General features: G+C 34.4%; 1 pseudogene; it reads left to right on the forward strand.

The window, feature by feature from the left end:
- LOC144370403 (protein FAM151B-like) overlaps nucleotides 1-15,234 on the forward strand; it is a 31,129-nt pseudogene extending 15,895 nt beyond the window's left edge.
- The last annotated feature ends 5,554 nt before the right edge of the window (nucleotides 15,235-20,788 follow it).

Below are 20,788 nucleotides of genomic sequence, written 5' to 3' on the forward strand. Positions count from 1 at the left end.
TATCCTGTGATGCTATTAGACATTCTCTTATTGCAAACCCATCATTTATTTATTAACTCTGCCTCTGGTTTTGTTTTCATTAACGTTGGAGAACTGCATGGAAATCAAGTAGCATACTGTATTAACTTTTAAAGATTATTATTGAAATTAAAGCATTCAGTTAAATGAAAAATTGTAAATTCTCAGAACTCTAGAGCCCTTGAGAATATATTCTCATGCCTCCATCTGAGAAACATTTATAATACAGATGAACTATATTTTCATGAAAACATAGTACTCAAATAATCAAGCACACAAGCTCCAGAAGACTATGGGAAAACATGATATATAAAAGTACATATATAAAAGTACACCACATTTGTGAGAAAATTCAGTGCAGGCTGAATTCCATTTCTGTACATTTTATATTGTCTTTTAACAGTGTGTCACAGTGCTTTTCAAATAGTCATGTTCAGTCCTATGGAATTTTCAATTCACAGAGACATCTGATAACCCAATAGACCTCAATCAAAAATAGATCTTTTAAACATAATCCACATGGGCCTGTAAAAGCTGAATTAACACAGAGTATTCTGTGGACATGATGAAAATTATTAGCTGCTAACTAGATATTCCTGAGCTGTTCAATGTGGCAGTTGATCTAAGAAATCTAAGAGTTTCTCCCTATTAAGCAGAAAGTATTTCTTAAATATCTAGTGTTAGATCTTTCAAACTGGAAAGTACTGGTTTATGCAGAAATAATTTATTTTTTCTATAGTTTTTCACATGTAAGTAGGTCAAAACAAAAAGCTATTTAAATTAATATTATAACAAAGGTAAAAGTAATTTTTTAAAGCAGGCTATTTTTCCCACAATAAAGTATCTTATCTTTCAAAAGATATTGCAAAAAAAAAGGTGTTGTTGAAACATATATTTAGGCACAGTGATGTGATTATCTTCACCCCTTATTCTGAATTTATATAATGCATTTTAAAAATTAATTTAAAATTAATTAATCCTTGACCCATATTTTCACAATAAGGGTGAGGTGTGACTGGTAGGAGAAAGTTTTTAAGTAACAAATTCTAATATAAACAGTGAATTACCACTATTCAGAATATCGATTAATACAGGCCAATGTATAAATATGTTTAAATAAAATCTTCTAAAAATGATTTAGAAAGCATTTTAGGATTTTTGTTATATCTTAGGATTGTCATTAGAAAAGTTAATTATTGTAGCACTGTACTTAACAAGTAATTATTGAGAGTATCCTAGTGAATAGGATGCCAAATAATAAATTGTATTTTATTATTTGTTTTAGTTATGAAGTGCTAATTGTTTTAAGTATGCATTTTTATTCATATATTGTTTCAACCACTAAGAGTGTGTGTGTTATAAAACTTCCCTGTATTAAAGTGCTTTCATCTAGTTTCTTCATATAAAAAAAAATTGCCAAAGCACTTGGCAGTCTCTATGGGGAGATTTAAGCCTCTTTTTAGTGATATAATACAGATAATTTTCCCTTCTCATTCAATTTATCGCCTAAATATATGCTAAAGGAACTAGATAAAAATGTGTAGCTAAAAGAACACTAAATAATCACTACTAATGAAAAAATAATTTAGAATTCATTTCAATACAATCTTATTAATGTACAAAGACAAATATGTTTGTATATTAATACTTAATGTAAGTTAGCATTATAATACATTTTCTTTAACCTCATAGTAGCAAATATTTGAAGTTAATATGTATATTGGAATATAACACGTGTGTGTGTGTGTGTGTGTGTGTGTGTTGTTGGAGATCAAACACAGTTCTTCACACATGCTAGGCAAGCACTGTACTGCTAAACTACAGATCCAGCCTCTAAATGTTTTATTGAAAAAATTTAGTTATATGTATGGATGTTTTTCATAGTAGCCAGCATAAAAGGCCAACACAATATTAGTACAATTAATTTTTTTTCAGTTCTTCTATGAGCATTTATTTAAATGATGTCTGACCTATAGGGTTAGACTACTAAGAAAGAAAACATTTGAAAATTCGGAGGTTGTATCTAGTTATTGTCATACAGCTACTGGTTTCCTTAAATTAAATATCCCCTCAATAAATACAGTAGGAATACATGTTCTTTGAATAAAAAATACAAGAAATCAAAGATAAATGCAAAAAGTCCGAGTTCTTTTCCCCACACACTGATCTTCATTGTCGGAAGCAACAGACTATAACCTAATAGTCTGGGGTGTGCAGAGACTGTCCATACCACTTTCTCCTCATGCTATTCCTCCAGGTGGTTGCCAAGTTCCACAGATTCTGCTTTGCCACCCTTCCTACCATCATCTCTTATCATTAACTGGTCCCCATGTCTCCGGTCTTGTCCCTTTTTAATCTGTTTTCCACACTGCCACCAACCCATTCTAAAATTGAATGTTTTCCAAGATGCAATTCTGATCATGATGTCATACTTGAAAAAAAAAAGCCTTTTGGGAACTTTCTGTCACCAGTGGGATAAATGGCTTATAACTACTGGCGCTTAGAAATTGATGGTCCAAATATACCTTTGGTTAGTACAATTGTTTTTAGACTTACCTAGTTACTCTTTCTATGGAGTATAGGATCATTTTTCATTCTACTAAGTTTCTAATTTTGTAGTTTGACTGTTTTTCTAATTATCCTATAGAAAAAACTATAAAACATTTTTGTCATTCTTAGAGTCCTGGAAGGGCTTATATTGTTTGAGATAGGAAGAAATAGTAAATTAATTTTTTTTAAATTAGGGCAAAATCACTGAGATATTTATTCAATCATTAGTGATTCAAGCAACAAAATTTGAATAAGATTCTGCCAGAAGACTGAAGGTTAGAATTATCTTCATGGTGGATGTAGGTGTTTTAATTTTGTTCCTAATAATTATCTCTTATTATCTGATGTTTTGGAGTTTACATAAAAACATCAGCCTTGTTTATCTTGATAACATGAATCCTCAGCATTTAGAACAGTGCCTAGCACACTTCACAGGGATTTACTAAACTCGTGTTAAAGGGAAAAACCAAATGCTCATAGGCATTCTTTAATCATAGAGACTTAGAAATCAGTGCCTTCTGGAGAGAATTTTCTGGTTTTTAAATAGTTACAAGCAGCAATGTTAAACAAAGAGTTTTAGAGGTTATTTAGATTACTCTGGTGTCAGGTGCTGCATAAATCATTTTGTGGCATGCTCTAATGTCATTACTACATGATACATGACAAATACAATATAAATATATACAGTACATTATTTGTACAATACAATATAAATAGTATACTACAAAGATGTTATGGCTTGGATGTGTGTGTACCCCAAATGCTCATGCATGAGGCAAAGCAAGAAGATTCAGAGAGGAAATGATTGGGTTACAAAAGCCTAAACCTGCTCAGTGAATTAACCACCTGCTGGTTAATTGAGTGGTAACTGAAGGCAGGTGGAGTGTGGTTGGAGGAGGTAAGGCATTGGGGGTGTGGTTTGGAGGAATATATTTGTATCTGGCAAGTGAAGCCTCTGTTTCTGCTGCCTGATCATCATGTGAGCTGCTTCCCTTTGTCATACTCTTCTGCCATGATGTTGTGCCTCACCCTGAGCCCCAAGGAATGGAGCCAGCTGTCCATGGAATGAGACCTCTGAAATGTGAGCCCTGAAAAAAACTTTGACCTCTACAGTCATGCTAGTTGGGTTGTTTAGTCACAGCTGCAAAAACAGCTGACTAAAACAAAAGAGGAGTGGCTTCTAAAAAAATAACACTTCCCAGAAGATGCGCAGCAATGTTTCATTCACCTTTAAACAAGATCTTCATCTTGAAACAGTCAATAATGCATAGTACATGAATGAATCTTGTGATGTTGAGAAAGCCATTGAAGTAGGACAGCATTCATTCTTTGTCAGGGAACTATAACAATGAACTGCCAATCAGTTTTTGCTTCTTGCTTAAGCAGCTGGTGAACTCATCCTGCTGTAGAAGCCACAAAGCATGGAGAGGTTCCAATTCTTGACAACATACCTGTTCAAGAACAGTTGCTCTGCTGAGAAGTTGAAGTTTTTTAAAGTTTTTTTTAATCTTAAACAAGCAAACAAATATATAACCATCTTTAAAAATTTTTTTTAGTTGTAGATGGACACAATATCTTTATTTTATGTATTTTTTTAAATGTGTTGCTCTGGGTTGAGGCCATTGCTTTATATACGTTAGGCAAGTGCTCTACCACTGAGCCACAACTTCAGCCCTTCAACTTCTTTTGACTCTTAGACTATTCATATTATTTTATTTGTATAATGGGGACTTATAGTTCAAGCAGGATCATGGCAGAGGTTTAATTCCCAGTCTTACACCTTTTCCTGGAAAATATAAAAAACACAAGGAGAATGACAATAATATCAACAAAATCTCACATGCTGAATTATCAGCAAACCAGAAGGCAGAAAGAATAAAAACCTCTCTGAATTTCTGATTACTTGTAAATGTTCCAGAAGCAATTGAGACCGATATAAGCTTTTATTAGAATCTTGGCCATGTAGCCAGAGTCTGTTTTCTGATCTCAACTTACTAGGTGTGCTTATGGGACCACATTTTGGCCAGCAAACATCATATCTGTTCACAACATTTTTTTTTTCCTTTTTCTTTCAACATTTGTGGGTTAGAATGTGAATAAGATGGTAAATGGCAGCCTTCACTTTTGTGCATGAGAATACTCTTGGAGTTAGTAGAGGAAGAAGATAGAGTAGAACCTGAGCTCTAGATGACCATGGAAACAGAGACCCCCAGCCACCTGAGTCCTCATTCCTGCCGTTGGACAATTTGGGAGAGAAATACAAAGTCTGTCATGTCTGAGTCACTGTATTTTGAAATTTCCGTGTTAAAACAGCTTAACCTGTGCTCTAAACAACATACTGGCAGCCGGATGCAGTGGTGTATGCCTATAGTCCTAATGGCTTGGAAGGCTGAAGCAGGAAGATCGTAAGTTCAAAGTCAGTGTCAGAAACTTAGGGAGGCTCTAAGCAACTTAGTGAGACCCTGTCTCTAAAGAAATTACATTTAAAAAAAAGGCTGGGAATGTGGCTCAGTGGTTAAGCACCCCTGGGTTCAATCCTCAGTACCAAACAACACTAAACAAAACAAAATAAAACAAAACAAAAAAACATACTGGTTATTTTTGCTTGCTTTCCTCTTCTACTAGAGATTTAGAATCAACCTATTGGTTCAAAAGTGAAAAACCCTGTTATTTTTTTTTTTTGAAGAATAATTTGAATTAACATCAAGAGAATTGAAGGTTTATTATGTTAAGTCTTCCTAAAGACATATTAAACATACATTTGTACAGTTCCTTTTTTGTATTTCTCAAAAGCATTTAAGCTTTTCTCTACTTCAATATTTTACATTGTTTATGAAGTTTTTTTTTCCTACTTAGTATTTTATGTTAAGTTGCTATTTAAAATAGGTTCTTTGCTACCATTTTATCTTGTACTGGTTGTTTTTTTATATATATATAGTATACATGGGTGTGTGTGTGTGTGTGTGTGTGTGTTATTGATTTCTGTAAATTTACACTGTGACCTTATATATATATATATATATATATATATATATATATATATATATATATATACACTAAATTCTCTTATTCATTTTTAAAAGTCTTTCAGATTATTTTTTTTTAATTTCTAAACAAAAAATTATATTCTTTTCCATCATATTAATTTTATTTGTTCCCTTTCAACCTTTATACCTCTAAAAATTTCTTTTTCTTTTCTAGGTATGTTGCTTAGTACCTCCATAACAGAGATTGTCACTATGGGGATTTTAATTCTCCAGAAGACAATGCCTGAGGTCCATTTCAGTTGTCAGAGCTTGTGTGTGTGTTGCAGGGACAGGGATTCCTTTGTCTTTTAGTGACAGAGGCCAGCCACACTTCTCTAAATACCCTGTATTACACAGGACAGCCCCACACAGAAGGCAATAGTGTCAAGATTGAGAATTCTAGAAAAGTATTAAATAATAGTATTGCTAGTAAACATATACATCTCTCTACCTTTAATGTACAAGTTTTTAGTAGTTTCTAGTGATAACAGTCTAAAGAAATATTAGTATTCTTATGGATAATTGAATTTTACTAAATACCTTTCCAACTTGTATAAAAATACTAATGTTTTCTCTGTATCTATTAATAAGATAAATTATCTTGATATTTCATAGTATTTAACCATCCTTGCATTCAACACTTTATTATGATATATCAGTCTTTTAACTTGCTACTCAATTTAATTGCTAATATTGTAATTAGAATTTCTGCATTAGGAAGTGAGCTTAGTCTGTAATTTTTTTTCCTTTCTCAGTTTTAGGCATGAGTGTCATGCACATTTCATAAATAAACGAGGGATCTTTCCTTTTGGATGTATTAAAATAATAATGAAATGGCCTGAACCTTTGTTTTGGTAAATTCAATAGTAAAATGGTTTGGGGAAAGCTTAACTAAATGACTTTTCTATTTTAACCCCCTTTGTGGTACTGGGGATTGAACCCAGGGCCTTGAGCATGCTAAACACTGAGCTGTATCCCCAACCCTTTCTAACATTTTCTAACAGGTTCTTATTGAATTACCTAGTCTAGCCTTAAATTTGTAATCCTCATGCCTCAGTCTTCTAAGTAACTGAGATTACAGGCATGTTCCACCAGGCCCGAGTCTATTTTCTTCTTGGTAAATGATTTTTTTATGTTTTCTATCTCTTTGGAAATCAATTTTTACAAATTATATTTTCCTAGAAAATTGTTCGTTTCATCCAGGTTTTTAAATTTGTTCAGATATGGTTGACTGAAGTACAGTTTATTACTCTCCACTTCTAAGTCTTTAAGATAATTCCCTTGTTTATTTGAGCTTTTCCACTAGTGTCTTGATTGGATTATGTGATTTTTTTTTCTTTTTTAGTTTATTTTTATTTTTTTATATTTATTTTTTAGTTATAGGTGGACACGATATATTTATTTTATTTTTATGTGGTGCTGAGGATCGAACCTGGTGCCTCACGCATGGTATGCAAAAGCTCTACCTCTGAGCCACAACCCCAGCCCCAGTTTATTTTGTTTTTAAGAATCAACTTTTGGATTTATTTATTTTTATCGCTTCTGACTTATTATTTTCTGCTTTTTATCTCTATTAATAGAGATTCTACTTTCTGTAGTTTCTTTTCTTCCTTTGGATTCTTAGCTTACTTATATTCATTTTTATATTTGATAATATATTTATAGTCATTATTTATATTTATCAATGTAAGCATTTAAGACTGTTTTTTTCCCTCTCTCCATTTCTTTGGCTCTATCCTATCACTGTTACGTAGCTTTTCATCTTATTAATTTATAAATAATCTGTAGTTGTAACTTTTTCTCTTTTGTCTCAAAGGTATTTAGAAGGAAATTTTTTAGGCACCTCAGTGGTAGAATTTTTTCATTTTGTTAATTTCCAGCTTCATTGTCTTGTAACTCGATAATGTCTATATTCATACTTTATAGACTTTGTTGAAGATCAGTTTACTGTAAATCTGTGGATTTATTTCTGGGCTTGGTTCTGTTCCATTGATGTGTGTGTGTCTGTTTTTCTGCTAATGCCGTACTATTTTGATTACTGTAGATTTTTTTGTAATGTAATTTAAAATTTTTTTGTAATTTTTATAATGTAATTTTAGGAGTCTGCCTGTATTTTTGAGGATTTTTCATTCATATTCAATTAATTTTAATGTCATTTTAAATTAGGAGTCCGGTGCCTCCAATTTTATTCTTTTTGCTCAAGATTGCTTTGGCTATTTGAATCTTCCATGGTTCCACATGAATTTTAGGATTGATCTGTTTTTATGAAAAATGCCATTGGTATTTTGATAGTGATTTTATTGGTTGCTTTGAGTAGTATAGACATTTTAACAATATTAATTCTTCCAATCCCTGAACACAAGTTATCTTCCTATTTATTTGTGCCATCTTTAATATCATTCATTAATGCTTTGTAGGTTTTGGTCTAGAGATATTTCACCTTCTTTGTTAAATTTATTCTTAAGTAATTTATTCTTGTTGATACTCTTGTAATCAGAATGTCTCTTTTAATTTCTTTTTTGGCCAGTGTGTTGTTGGTATATAGAAATGCAAGTGAGGGCTGGGGTTGTGGCTCAGCGGAGCTGTCGAGTGCTCCTCTCATGCGTGTGAGACCCTGGGTTTGATCCTCAGCACCACATAAAAATAAATAAATGAAATAAAGGTATTGTGTCCAACTACAACTAAAATAATAATAATAGTAAATAAATGCAACTGATTTTTATATGTTGATTTTTATATCCTATAACTTTATTAAATTTATTACTTCTAACAGCTTTTTTGGGGAGTCTTTTAGGGATTTGAGGTGGGTACTGGGGATTGAACTCAGGGGCACTCGACCACTGAGCCACATCCCAGCTGTATTTTGTATTTTATTTAGAGACAGGGTCTCACTGAGTTGCTTAGCGCCTTGCTTTTGCTGGGGCTGGGTTTGAACTCACGTCTTCCTGCTTCAGCCCCCTGAGCTGCTGGGATTACAGGCTTGTGCCACTGTTCCCAGCATCTTTTAACATTTTATATGTATAAGATAATTTAATCTGAAAACACAGACAATTTTATTTCTTCTTTTCCAATTTGGTAAATTTTTAATTTCCTCCCTCTCCCCTCCCCCTTCCCCACCCCCTCCCCTCCCCCTCTCCCTACCACTCTCCCTCCCCTCCCCCTCCTCCTTCCCCTTCCCCTCCTCCTCCTCTTCTTCTCCTTCTCCTTCTCCTTCTTCTTTTTTCCATAATAGATTTGATTAGGACTTCCAGTAATATGTTGAGAACTGGTGAAAATGGGCATCCTTGTCTTGTTCTTATTCTTAGAGAAAATACTTTTAGCTTTTCACTATTGAGTATGATGTTAGTTATGTGCATATCATATATGGGCTTTATTATGTTTAGGAATTTTCCTTCTGTACACCTAACTTGTTGAGTTTTAATCATGAAAGGATTTTAAATTTTGTTAGATATTTTTTCTACACCTATTGGAACAATTATATGATTATTATCATTCATTCTATTAATGTACCATGCCACATTTATTGAGTGGCATGTTTTAAACTGTCTTGCATCAGAGGGATAAAGATGATTGTGATATATGATGGTTTGAAAGTGCTGTTGGATTCAGTCTGCCTATATTTTTTTGAGAATTTTTCATTCATATTCTTTAGGTTATCAGCCTGAATTATTCTTTTCTTGTAGTATCATTTTCTAGCTTTGATATTAGGGTAATGTTGGCCTCCTAAAATGAATTTGGAAGTATTCTTTCCTCTTTAATTTTCTGGTAAGGATTTGAGAAGAATTGATGTTAATTCTTCCTAAAACATCTGGTAGAATTCAGTAGTTAAGTCATCTAGTACTGTGGATATAAAAAGGAAATTGATATTGAGTAAAACTACTAGCTTCTTTCACACAATTACATGCTGTTTCTTTTGTGCCTTTTTGTTGTCTTTCAGAATTATTTTTAATATAATTATTTAAATATGTAATGCATGGGTTCAAAAACCAAATAAACAAATGGTTACACTATGAAAATCCTCTCTCCATCTGCCTAATCCTCCTGCCCAATCTCACTAACCATCATCGTTAGCTTCTTGTTAACCACAGTTATTATTCTCTTCATGCACATCAGAGTAAAATATGAATTTATTCTTATTTCCCTCTCCTTTTAAAACAAGAGACCTATTTTATACACTTTGCTTCTCAAAGTGGGAGAAGGAGGAAAGGTAGAAGAGGAGCCATGCAAGGAGAGGAGGCTGAGATGGAGCAGGGATGCACAGGTGCCTTCTTAGGTGATGGCCGTGTGCTATTTCTTGCTTTTTATTTTGGCTACAGTGGCATTCATTTTATAATGATTTGTTAAAATCTACATTTATGTTTTATGTACCATGCATGTTTTTTCACAATAAAAAAGTTTAATAAATGAAGCCTATGACTTGATTCAAATGAGTTCAATTTAATATTCAGCAATTTTATTTCTCCCATTTCAGTTTAAATACAATAGAGGAATATTAAATGACAAAAAATAACACTGGAAAGCTATTCTTTTAACCTAAATGATCATATCTGTGTCTTTTTATAAGGTTTGTCACCATGGTGCCCATAAATTAGTAGATTCCATTTTAGCCAAAAAAAAAATAATAATAATACAGGTTTCAAAACTAATTTTCATTTTTTTCTATTTTGAGTTCTTTGATGTAGTTTAAAATTCTTTTTGATTTGTTATATGATGCTGCTATGCAACAAAATCCAAAGTACTTTCTTTTGTTATTATATTTCCAAAATGATGTTACTATTTTTAAGGGCTGGAATGTGTCAATTTAAGACCAGATGCCTCAGGCAGTTATTTCTTATCATTAGTAGAAGAAATGCTTTAAAGATTTTTCCCTTAATTCTGACATGTTTATGAGAAAATAAATATGAGCTTAACAGCTTTGCATTTCCCTAGACTCTAATGCAATAGTGGTATTATCACTGGAAGAAATGAAAATGAGGAGTGTAAATAACATTTAGATTCTGAGCATATTCATATATCCACACAAATTTGCATATGTTGTTTTTTAACTCCTCAGAAGGTGATATAAACTTATTCTGTTATTGTTTTTTAAAATATGTTTTTACTTGTAGGTAGACACAAAACCTTTATTATTTATATGTGGTGTTGAGGATCAAACCCAAGGCCCCTTATGTACTAGGCAAGTGCTTTTCCACTGAGCCAGGACCCCAGCCACTGTTCTGTTATTCTTTAAAAAAAAAAAAAACATTTATTTTTTAGGTGTAGATGGACACAACACAATGCCTTTATTTTTATGTGGTGCTGAGGTTCGAACTTGGGTCCTGCCTGTGCTAGACTAGCGCTCTACTGCTGAGCCACAATCCCAGCCCAGTGTTCTATTATTCTTAATGACATCTCTTGGCATTCTCACATCTCATACAAACCCCCAAAAGGCATAGTGAGTGAATGGGTTGACTATGGTGACTATGAGTGTTGGGAATGTCAGTAACATTTATGCTCTTTTCCAGTTGTGCTTTGTACTCTGACCAGGTTATAGGTGGAATTTGTATGTGGGGGGATGAATTCCTTGATTAGCAACACAGTCTCTTCAGTTCCTTTTCCCCAAATTAGACCCATTTTCATTACCATCAGTATGAGTTTCCAAAGCCATTTAATTCACATGGAGAGGTGATATAATTTAGACAACATCAGTGTGAATTTTTTGTCTTTAGTCTCTTTGATGTTGATGAAGGAATGAAATAGAAAAATATTAATTACACCATTGCTAATTAATTTTTTCATCTGTGTGCTTTTGATTCAGAGACAAATTGGAATATTTTTAGGCTTATGGGAATTGCTCATTTATGTTTCTTATTTTCATTTTAACAATATAGTTCTGTTTTATTTTAATACAGGTACAGGTCTGACAATTTGGGCTGGAAAAAATGATAACTATTCCATTGAAGATTTGCTTCATATTTGAGACCATTTTAATAAAAGTCAAGTTTTCTATGACATTTTGGAACCACAAAACCATGAATTTAAACAGGCCATTGGAATCAAATTTACTCTCTAAGAAGAACATCTTCTAAATTATTTTCTGTTTTGGTTTTGTAATCCTCTGCTTTGGTCTGAATTAATTGCCATATCTTGATTATAGGCTTGTGCTCAGTTTTTCTAATCAAAAAGTGCTTATTATATGCTTACTCTTTTAGACATATGTCCTTGTAATGCTTCATTTATATAAAAGATTTGATAAGAAGAGACTTCAGTGGGCTTAGTATAATAATAATTTACCAAATGTTTCCCAAGCTAGATTGTAAATTCCTTCACGGTAAGGGTACATACATCTGTATCCTTTGCTCTGCCTGGCATGGTCCTGAGCAAGGCATTCAGAAAAATATGTTGCTTCTTTTTTGATTTAGTAAAATTTGATTTACCAGAGAATGCCCTAAGGTATAATTTGCCTTTTGTTAATCAATTATTTTTTTCTCCCAGAAAATCAATTAGTTTTCTATAGAGAAAAAAAGAGTTTTGGTTTTGAATGCAGACAGATTTTCTTTACAGCCCCATTTTTGTCCTTTACTAGCCACAGACTTTGGGCAATTTTAATGACATCAACTCTCCCTTTCCTCATCCATAAAGTGGGGAGTAAATTGAGCATTCTCTCAGAAAGTTGTGGGGATTAAGTGAGACTCACATTACACAGACATCTAACTCAATGCCTATCACACAGTTAATGCCCTACAGATAGTTTCTTTAAACAAAAAAAGACATCTTATGATTACGTGCATTATAGATAGATGGTTCTAAAAGATACAACACAAAACACTGTAGACATATACTTAAATAGTTATAGTATTTCTACTTTAATATTCATCTCTAGTTGAGCACAGTGCTATTTGTCATATAACACCTAAAATTTCATTTTCTGTGATTGTTTGCCAAAATGAAAGGTGCAATTTCATATTAAAATTTTTACAATTGTAATAAAATTTTTTTAATTACAGTAAAAATTTTGTTTTCTACAATGACATATATTAATTACTTTTGTACAAAGACTTGACTTAATAAATAAACTGCATTTTGATGAAATTTGAAATAAAATTTATTTGTCCAGAAGAAATTGCTACTTGATTATCTTACCCTTGATAATATTTTTAAATATTAATATTATAATTCCTTTATATTGAGAAATCTATAAGCAGAATAGCACTTAGGTTAAGATGTAAAGGTGTTCTTAGGAACAAAAACACCCAAGGAAGTTATAAAATGTATTCTGTTAAAGTAAATTTTGAATGACTATCCATATGGGAAAAATAACCTTGAATCCCTACTTCACACCATACATGAGTAATTTGAGATCTTAGGCCTAAATGTGAAAGCTAAAACTATAAAGCATTTAAAAGAGAATAAGAATATTTTTGTGACTTTGGAATAGGCAAAAGATTTTTTTTTTGCTTTTTAATAACCAGAAAGCACTAACCAGAAAAGAAAAAAATGATAAATGAACTTTATCAAATTTTAAAACTTCTCATCAAAAAACCACCATTGACACATACCTGACAGGGCTTATATTTAAAATATATGAAAAATTCCTGTAAACTCATAAGAAAAAGCAAAAAAAAAACTAATTAGAAATGAGAAAAGACTTGAAAAGATGCTTCACAAAAGAAAATAGTCAAATGGCCAAAAGAATATGAAAAGGTTCACAATCGAATTATTCATCCAGTAAAGGCAAATTTAAACCACAATGGAATACCCATATATACCAACGAGAAGGGCTAATTTTTTTTTTGTACCAGAGATTGAACTCAGGGCATTAACCACTGAGCCACATCCCCAGCCACCTTTTATTATTATTTTATTTTGAGATGGGGTCTCTCAAATTTGCTGATGGACTCACCACGTTGCTGAGGCTGGCTTTGAGCTTGCTATCCTCCTGCCTCAGCCTAGGGAGCTGCTGGGATTATAGGCGTGTGACACCCTGCCTTGAAGAAAGGCTAAGAATGTTAATGAGGACCAATGGTGCATTGTAGGAAAGAAAGGAAAGCAGTTTGGCAGCTTCTTATAAAGATAGTATCTATACCCAGGGCCCAGCCATTCTCACTGTAGCATAAATTCAAGAGGAAAGAGCTAATATGTGTGCATAAAAAGATCTCTACAAGAATTTTCATGGGGTTGGGGCTCTACCTCAAGGGTACAGTGCTTTCCTTGCACATGTGAGACATTGGGTTCTGTCCTCAGCACCACATAAAAATATTGTGTCAATCTACAACTAAAAAAAATTTTAAAAATGAATGTTCATAACAACTATATTTTTAGCCAAAAATAAACTAGAAACAACCAACTTTCCATCAATTAGAAGATTGCTAAATGGCAAAATCACTAAAAATGTTTGAACTACTGATACGTAAAACAAAAAAAAGGTAAATATTAAAAACATGCAAAAGGAACAGTTTACATGAGCCACATAGTATAAGCATCCATTTATATGAAGCTCAAGAAGAGCCCAGACCAGTATATTGGGATAGAAGTCAGAACAGTGGTTACCCATGGGCATGGGTAGGTTATTTTCTAAGATGAGGCATATGGGAATGTTTGGGGGTTGATGAAAATGTTCTGTATCTTGTTCTTCTGGTTATTTCAATGTGTATGTAGTCAAAACATTATTGAACTGTACATTTTACTGTATGTAAATTATATATATGAATTTCATGTGGAAAGATGTTACAATCTATCTTGGCAGGTTGTAAAATAACATTATGGTATCATACTATTTATGTAAAATTGTATGTATTTATATTTATAGAAAAATTTTGGAAAGAAGTTCAAACACTAAAATAGGTAAATGGTTAAGTATTAACTATTTGTCCCTTCTCTAGTTCTCCAGTCTAACGTATTGAAATCCCAAAGCCTCCAAATGCTATTGCCCAAGACTGGCAAAGCAACCCTAACCCTAACTCTGATAAGATATTTATTCAGTTGTTCAAAAATTCAGAATGACTAACTTATGCTATGTGCATGATTTTAGTCAGTTATTTCCCTGATGTGAACAAAAGACCTGACAAGAAGTCTACTTTAGGACCCACAGTTTCAGAAGTCTTAGACCATCGCCTGCCGAAATTTTTTTTCTTTGGAACCCGAGGTGAGGCAGAATATCATGGTGGAAGAGTATAGGGGAGGAAAGCAGCTAGGAACATGACATCAGGAAACAGAGCGAGCTCCACTCTTCAGGGACAGAAAAAATACCCCAAAGTCACGCCCTCAATGACCCGCCTCCTCCAACCATACCCTACTTGCCGACATTCACCACCCAGTTAATCCCTACTAGGTACTAATGCACTAATTAGGATAAGACTCTCATAACTGAATCATTTTACATTGTCTCATATGTGAGCTTTTGGGGAACATCTAAAATATCTAAACCATAAGAGCATATATGGGTATATCACAATTAATTTTGTAGAACTATTACACACCAATTTAAAAATAATGAATAATAGAAGGAAGACCAATAGAGCAGAGAAAGGGAATCAGGGGAGGGGGTGAGTGAGCAAGGTATTAAAATAGAACAAATGATGTTATATGCATTTATGAATATGTCAAAATGAATTCCACTGTTATGTATGAATATAATGAACTAATAAAAAATTCAAGAAAAGCACAGATGATTTTGTCCCTGTAAGAGTGATAGAATTGCTAATTATTCAAATATGTACTAATTTATCCAGTGGGAAATTATTAAAAGTAATTTGGAACAGTTTGCTTATTTGCTAAGATTTTGGTTCTTTGCACACACACACACACACACACACACACACACACAGCCATATTTAATTGGATATCTAGTGAATATATAGAAAAATGCTCTCTAACTTCATTAACTAAGATGTAAGTCTCCCTAGTAGGAGCTTATAACCTACTTATAGTCATACAGTCATGAATCAATGCAAGAAAAATGACAGTAGTGTAAAGAAATCCTTTCTATAGAAAATGAGAGGATAATGAATAAGTGGAGCCAAGAACAGCTGATAATGAGGTCTTCAAGTAGTAGGGAGGGATCCTAGGGAGCTCTGCGGACCTCAGCAGCAGGAGTTCAGGGTATAGTGTTTGAGTAGCCCAATCAATGTCAGCCTTCTACTTGCTGTAATTACTTCTCTCCCCTCTTTATACCCATCATCCTTTAGTCTGGGCACCAGTCACCTGTTTTATTTTTTTAATGAGAATCCCATGAATCCTCCCAGCTCAGTAGGAATTCTGAGGAAGGAAAGAAACAGGCATCAAATATCTCTGTCTGATGTGCTAAGGTTCCTAACCTAAGGAGCTTATGTTCTAATAGGGAGAGAGAGAGAGAGAGAGATGTGAATGATGAGTTGCACACTTGCTAAAACTCCTCAGATCTGGGTGTGGTGAGAGCCCAAAGGAGACAGCAGGGAGGGCACGCTTGGGCTGTGTGTTGAAGGATGAATTGGGTTCACTCATAGGAAGGGCCTTGCAGTCGGAGGGGGCACACCAGCCAGTGGGGAAGATACTGATCTGACATAGACATTTTTAAAAATTACCTGTGGCATACTAGACTCTGAGGCAGGGCCTGCATTCCTTTTCTGAACTAAACTTTGTATCTTTTGTCTTAAACAGTGGGAGGCATTGCACCTTTCTTTTTAATATTTATTTTTCAGTTGTAGTTGGACACAATACCTTTATTTATTTTTATGTGGTGCTGAGAATCGAACCCAGGGCCTCACACATGCTAGGTGAACGTTCTGCTGAGCCACAACCCCATCCCCCCCATTCCCCCCAAGCCCGGCCCTGCACCTTTTAAGTAGAGAAAGGTTATAATCAATTTTGAGTGTTAGAAAAGTGATCAGAGTGACAGAGGAGGAGAGAGACAAATTAGGAGACTCAGGATTCTCAAAAGTGAGAGAAGATGAAGGACAGAATTATGATGGAAGCAGAGGGGGATGGAGAAGCTCAACAGATAGAGGAAAGGCTAAAAAGGAAGAATTCTACAAAGCTTAAAACTAGTCAAATGAGTATGGGGGAGAGGGAGGGGTTTAGCGTTTTTAGGTTGTATGTCAGAAGATCAGGTGATGCCACTGAACCCAAATAGAAAAGAGGCCAGGGTGTGGCTTTATTTCTCAGTAGCTCACTGATTTTTCTACTTCATACCAACTTTGGGGAGAGGGGGAATGAAAACTCCATCTGCCTGATTCTGAACTTATCTTCCATTTTAAGAAAGATTTTTCTAAAAAAATTAATCCTATCAGTTTTTTAAATACCATCTTCCCTGCTCTCCCCAGTGTGTATATACTTCTCCCCACCTAAGTAATTTTTACTTTACTACATATTTAAATTATTTCCTAATTATTGCGGTTTGGACATGAGGTAGCCCCCAAAGCTCATGGATGAGTAGATGCAGGGACATTCAGAGGGGACATTATTAGATTAATTTAGTGATTGATCCATTTGATGAATTAATGATTTGAATGGATTAATAGGTGATACTGTAGGCTGATAGGGCATGGCTGAGGAAGTAGGTCATGGGGGCATGGACTTGGGGACTATATTATGTCTGGCTTCTTTTACTTTAAAGCTGTCTCCGCTTCCTGGCTGTCATCAACTGGGCAGCTTCCTGCACCATGCCCTTTCATCTTGATGTTCTGCCTCATCTTGGGCCCAGAGCAATGGAATCATCTGACCATGGACTAAACCTCTAAACCATGAACCAAAATAAGTTTTTCATCTTCTAAGTTGTTCTTGTCAGGTCTTTTGGTCATAGCACTGAAAAGTTGACTAACACAGTAATCTTAATAAAGCTACCCACATGGTCCCATGATTGGAGGGAAAGAAAGCAGGCAGGCTAGAAGGACTCCCAGCCTCCTGTCCTCTTAAGGAGGTTGCTTATGTTCCTGTCTTGCTACAAGTACCAGTCGGACTCACCTGGTGACTGAACTGTCCTGAATCCGTCTGGCTGCTGCTGCAAAAGCTTCAATAAGGCTAGTCATTGTCCCTTTCTTCTTAATCCCTTCTGTGGAATGAAAGAATAACAGTTTTGGAAATTTAATTGAAATTTTGTTTGTGAAAGTCTGTTGCTACTTTTGTCAATTCAAGGGCCAATTAAAACAACAACAACAAATGCTTTCAATGTGTAGGTGTAGCTCAGTGGTAGACTTGCCTAGCATGCATGATGCCCATACAGTCCCCATATAGTATAAAATAAAAAAGAAACAGCAAACCAAGCAACCTCTGTGTTAGAGTAGAGGGCTTGTGCTCTTCACAGAACCTGTTGAGCTCTGCTTCCAAGCTGGGGCTCCTTCAAGGATTCTTCCATGACTTCCCCAGACAGAGGTGGACTTTTTCTGCTGCTGACAGTTTTGTGTAGGGACTGATAGTTGAAAAAGTGTATGGTGGTGTGCCCCAACCCTGCGGGTTCTGAGGACTTGAGGGTGGTGTTAATGGGGTTGTGATAGCTCATGTTTACCACAGGACATGATAACAGAAGGGTGCCCCTGTGTGTGCCTCAGATTCCATCCACATTCCTTCTATCTCTGATTTTGTAGTTCTGAGAATCACTCCAACTAACACTATGACCCCTTTTGGAAAGGAATCCAGAGTGAGTAGTGGAAGAAGTATCATTATGTCCTTTGGTAGAAGTGTTTTTCCCTTGGATGCCAAAGGAAATTTCTTTTCAAATTGACAGGAAGCCCCTTTTAATTGAAATATTTTGCCTGGCAATCAAAATTTGTGCCATTATAATCAACCCTTGATAAACACAAAAATATGGCTAAAAAGTCTTGTGGTGATTGAAATCCCCAAATCTATTTTTGACAATTAGTTTTCAACTTGTCCCAACTTTACATAATGCTATTAATAAGAAAAGGCTATCTCAAAGAACCTTCTGGTTGAAAGGACTTTATAGAATCTCTTTTGTCAAATGTCTGATCAACATCCTCTCTGCTTATTTCCAGAAATGGCAGTTCACATCTTTCTAGAACAGGCTTTTCCATAGAAAGAGAGTTTTGAGTAGCTACAAGGGAACTGAAATGTTTCTGTAACTTCATTTTCTGGTCCTAGTTTGTTTTTATCTGGAGGATTCTGGACTAAGTCAATCATCAGTCCTTAGAGTATTGTAGGCCAACTCGCTCATTTCAACTGAGTCCTTTTCTCTATAGGCTAAACAACACTAATTATTCAACCTATTTAAAACACTTTCAGGGTAGGTGATGGTGCACACCTATGATCCCAGCAACTTCAGAGGCTTAGACAGGAAGATCAGAAGCTCAAGGTCAGCCTCAGCAATTTAAGGTGTCCCTAAATAACTAATTCTCTCTCTCTCTCTCTCTCTCTCTCTCTCTATATATATATATATATATATATGGCTGGGGAGGTGGCTCTGTAGTAACCTCAGTTGTAAAGTGCCCTGGATTAAATCTCTAGTACTAAACAAAAAACAAAAACAAAACAAAAAAAAAGTGCCTTTACCATCTTTTTCATTTTCTTGTGTATATACTTTGGTTTAAGATTTGGTATCTTGAATTAAAACCACTGTTTCAGATATGACCTATGAGTGCAGAATCAGTAGAAGGCACTGATTAATCTTTTAATAACATAGTCTTATCCCTGTTGGCAATCCCAAACATACTTGAATTATATTAAGCTAGGAGTTAAATAAGTGTCATATTTTTCCCTCATTAATTGTCCATCATCTTAATCGTATGCAACTGATTTTCAAACCCTAAACTAATGAGATCCATGACTGTTAAGCTTTTAGGCTATTGGTTTTATTCCAGTGTTCTAGCCAATTAAGGTTCTTTAAAAATTTTTTTGTTAATGTTGTTAATTGCAATATTAACTATTCTTTCCAGTTTGTTTGTTTGTTTCCTACCTTTTAAGAATTGAAGACATTCTGTATCTGAGGCACATGTTTGTAATCCTAGCAACTCGGGAGGCTGAGGCAGGAGATCATAAGCTAGCCTTGGCAATTTAGTGAGACCCTGTCTCAAAACTTGAAAAAAAAAAGATTTAGAATATAGCTGAGTGGTAGAACACCTTTGGGTTCTATTTCTAGTACTGCAAAAAACAACAAAACAAACGAACAAACTGTAGAAATGGGCTGGGGTTGTAGCTCCAGTGAGTGCTTGCTCAGCACATGGGAGGCACTGGGTTCAATCCTTAGCACCAAATAGAAATAAATAAATAAAGGTATTGTATCCATCTACAACTAAAAAAAAAGAAAGAAAGAAAGATACTATAGACACATTCAAAGAAGGTACACAATATAAGGAGTTCTGGCACCAAAGAAGGCTATATAAACTCAAATGTTAATCTATTAAGAATTATGACTTCTCATTGGGCTAGACCCTTCTTGTTTTAATAATGTAGGTTTTGAGTGTACCTATAGTTCCAGCTATTTGGGAGGCTGAGGTAGGAGTATTGCTTGAGCCCAGGAGTTTGAAGTCAGCCTGGGTAACACACAGCAAGACTCATTTAAAAAAAAAAGTTTTATCATTATTCAGGTAAGAGTAACAACAAGACCCTAGGAAGTTAAAGCATCAGGAAATAAAAAAAATTTTAAAAACCTGAGGAATATACTTCTCATCACCCTCACTAGTTCATTCTCTCTCTCTCAAGTAAGCCATATGAGAATCAAATTGGATGCACATTGTCAACATTTGTCTCAGTAACTGAGACTGCCTGATGTCCTCTACTGAACAATTCTTACCATTAGTGTCAGCTACATTCTTGGAAGTACCAGTCCCAAGAGACTGAAAATGGTACCTGTAAAACTAGTTAAAGAAGTACCATCAGAATTTCACATGAAATCATACTTACATAAAGTTAAAAATATAATTTAAAATAGATCTTACACACACACATACACACACACACATGTACACACTGCAAATATCTGCACATTGGTATCCACAGTATATATTCCACTTAATGGAGTGAAAAGTCCCATGGGATAACTTTACAATTGGACTCCAAAAATCTCAGCACCTACAATGTTCTGAAGATGGCTAGCAGGTGAAAAATTCTTCCAAATATGGCCCCAAATTTTTAATCCCATAAAAATTTTGTCATGTTGGAATGAGAATATCAGATTTTTCTTGATTTTGTATTTCTTCAAAGTAACATATATGGCTGTTTCCATTGAAATTTGTAGAAATATTTATTATTAGTATTTAAGAAGTAAACATCAGCAATAATCAAAA

This window comes from Ictidomys tridecemlineatus, chromosome 14 (genome assembly GCF_052094955.1).
Source record: "Ictidomys tridecemlineatus isolate mIctTri1 chromosome 14, mIctTri1.hap1, whole genome shotgun sequence".
In the NCBI taxonomy this organism is placed as follows: domain Eukaryota; kingdom Metazoa; phylum Chordata; class Mammalia; order Rodentia; family Sciuridae; genus Ictidomys; species Ictidomys tridecemlineatus.